This window comes from Camelus ferus, chromosome X, assembly GCF_009834535.1.
Source record: "Camelus ferus isolate YT-003-E chromosome X, BCGSAC_Cfer_1.0, whole genome shotgun sequence".
Lineage (NCBI taxonomy): Eukaryota > Metazoa > Chordata > Mammalia > Artiodactyla > Camelidae > Camelus > Camelus ferus.
This window is the reverse complement of record NC_045732.1, coordinates 13877690-13881078: the sequence shown is the minus strand read 5'-3', so window position 1 is coordinate 13881078 and position 3389 is coordinate 13877690.

The following is a 3389-nucleotide window of genomic DNA, read 5'->3' as shown; positions in this document are numbered from 1 at the left end:
TGACCATTTCGAAATCTCCCATCTCCTGAGTCCTGATAACGATTTCCAAATCTCTCCTTTCTCCTCATAATTATTTCCGAATCTCTCGCCTCTCACCTCTCCTCTTAATTAATTTGAGATGTCTCCTCGTATATCCTCATAACGATTTCCAAATCTCTATCTGCTGATAACGATTTCGGAATCTCTCTTCTGTGCTATCCCCTCTCTACGCCTAAGTATTCCAAAATACCTACTGCCTCCTGACAAATCTTTAAAACTCTCTCCTCCTCTCTCCGCAGAATGAATTCTAAATCTTTCCTCTATCCGCTGTGCTCGGAAATTTTTACCAATATGTCTTTTCTCCTCTCTTCTCATAACTATTTCCTTTCATCTCGTCTCCTCTGTCCTCATGACCATTTCGAAATCTCCCATCTCCTGTGTCCTGATAACGATTCAAAGTCTCTGCTCTCTGCTCTCACCTCTCTTCTGTTTAGTATTCCACAGTCTCTCCTCTCACCTCACAACTGTTTCCAGATCTCTCATCCTATCTCCACATAATGAATTCTAAATCTTTCCTCTAACCTATCTCCTGATAGTGATTTGCAAATCTCTCCTCCTAATTAATTTGAGATGTCTCCTCCTATATGCTCATAACTATTTCCAAATTTCTATCTCCTGATAAAGATTTCATAATCTCTCTTCTGTGCTATCCCCTCTCTACGCCTAAGTATTCCAAAATACCTAATGTCTCCTGCCAAATCTTTAAAACTCTCTCCTCCTCTCTCCGCAGAATTAATTTTAAATCTTTCCTCTACCCGCTGTGCTCGGAAATTTTACCAATATGTCTTTTTCTCCTCTCTCCTCTTAAGTATTTCCTTTCATCTCGTCTCCTCTGTCCTCATGACCATTTCGAAATCTCCCATCTCCTGAGTCCTGATAACGATTTCCAAATCTCTCCTTTCTCCTCATAATTATTTCCGAATCTCCTCGCCTCTCACCTCTCCTCTTAATTAATTTGAGATGTCTCCTCGTATATCCTCATAACGATTTCCAAATCTCTATCTGCTGATAACGATTTCGGAATCTCTCTTCTGTGCTATCCCCTCTCTACGCCTAAGTATTCCAAAATACCTACTGCCTCCTGACAAATCTTTAAACTCTCTCCTCCTCTCTCCGCAGAATGAATTCTAAATCTTTCCTCTATCCGCTGTGCTCGGAAATTTTTACCAATATGTCTTTTCTCCTCTCTTCTCATAACTATTTCCTTTCATCTCGTCTCCTCTGTCCTCATGACCATTTCGAAATCTCCCATCTCCTGTGTCCTGATAACGATTTCAAAGTCTCTGCTCTCTGCTCTCACCTCTCTTCTGTTTAGTATTCCACAGTCTCTCCTCTCACCTCACAACTGTTTCCAGATCTCTCATCCTATCTCCACATAATGAATTCTAAATCTTTCCTCTAACCTATCTCCTGATAGTGATTTGCAAATCTCTCCTCCTAATTAATTTGAGATGTCTCCTCCTATATGCTCATAACTATTTCCAAATTTCTATCTCCTGATAAAGATTTCATATCTCTCTTCTGTGCTATCCCCTCTCTACGCCTAAGTATTCCAAAATACCTAATGTCTCCTGCCAAATCTTTAAAACTCTCTCCTCCTCTCTCCGCAGAATTAATTTTAAATCTTTCCTCTACCGCTGTGCTCGGAAATTTTTACCAATATGTCTTTTCTCCTCTCTCCTCTTAAGTATTTCCTTTCATCTCGTCTCCTCTGTCCTCATGACCATTTCGAAATCTCCCATCTCCTGAGTCCTGATAACGATTTCCAAATCTCTCCTTTCTCTTCATAATGATTTCCAATTTTGTCCTCTCATGTCTCGTTTTAATTAATTTGAGCTCTCCATTATCTTCTCATAACGATTTCCAAATATCTCTTTTGTGCTATCACCTCCCTCCTCATAAGTATTCCAAAACCTCTACTGTCTCCACACAAATGTTTACAGATCTCTCCTCCTCTGTCCGCATAATTGCTTCTAAATCTCTCCTCTATCCTCTCTCCTCATAACTATTTCGAAATCTCTCCTCTCAATTAATTTGAGATCTCTCCTCCTATATCCTCATAACTATTTCCAAATCTCTATCTGCTGATAACGATTTCGTATCTCTCTTCTGTGCTATCCCTCTCTAATCCTACGTATTCCAAAATCTCTACTGTCTCCTGAGAAATGTGTAAAACTCTCTCCTCCTCTATCCGCATAATTGCTTCTAAATCTCTCCTCTATCCTCTCTCCTAACTATTTCAAAATCTCCTGTCACCTGCGTCCTGATAACGATTTCCAAATCTCTCCTATCTGCTCACAAGGATTCCCAAAACTGTCCTCTCTGCTCTCACTTCTCTTCTCTTTTGTATTCCACAATCTCTCCCCTCACCTCACCACTGTTTTGAAATCTCTCATCCTATCTCCACATAATAAATTGTAAATCTTTCCTCTATCCTCACTGCTCATAAATCTTTCCTTGTATCTCTTTTCTCATCTCTCCTCAGAACGATTTCCAAATCTCTCCTGTCTCATCTCTCCTCATAATTAATTTGAGTTCTCTCCTCCTATCTCCTCATAACGATTTCCAAATCTCTTTTCTGTGCTATCACCTCCCTCGTCATAAGTATTCCAACATCTCTGCTGTCTCCTCACAAATGTTTACAAATCTCTCGTCCTCTCTGCATAATTTCTTCTAAATCTCTCCTCTACCCTTTCTCCTGATAACTGTTTTGAAAACTGCCCTCTCCTGCGTCCTGATAACGATTTCCAAATCTGTCCTATCTGTTCACAAGGATTCCCGAAACTCTCCTCTCTGCTCTCACCTCTCTTCTCTTTAGTATTGCACATTCTCTCCCCCTCTCCTCACAACTGTTTCCAGATCGCTCATCCTATCTCCACATAATTAATTCTAAATCTTTCCTGTAACCTCTCTCCTCATAACGATTCCAAATCTCTCCTTTCTCCTCATAATTATTTCCGAATCTCTCGCCTCTCACCTCTCCTCTTAATTAATTTGAGATGTCTCCCTCGTATATCCTCATAACGATTTCCAAATCTCTATCTGCTGATAACGATTTCGGAATCTCTCTTCTGTGCTATCCCCTCTCTACGCCTAAGTATTCCAAAATACCTACTGCCTCCTGACAAATCTTTAAAACTCTCTCCTCCTCTCTCCGCAGAATGAATTCTAAATCTTTCCTCTATCCGCTGTGCTCGGAATTTTTTACCAATATGTCTTTTCTCCTCTCTTCTCATAACTATTTCCTTTCATCTCGTCTCCCTCTGTCCTCATGACCATTTCGAAATCTCCCATCTCCTGTGTCCTGATAACGATTTCAAAGTCTCTGCTCTCTGCTCTCACCTCTCTTC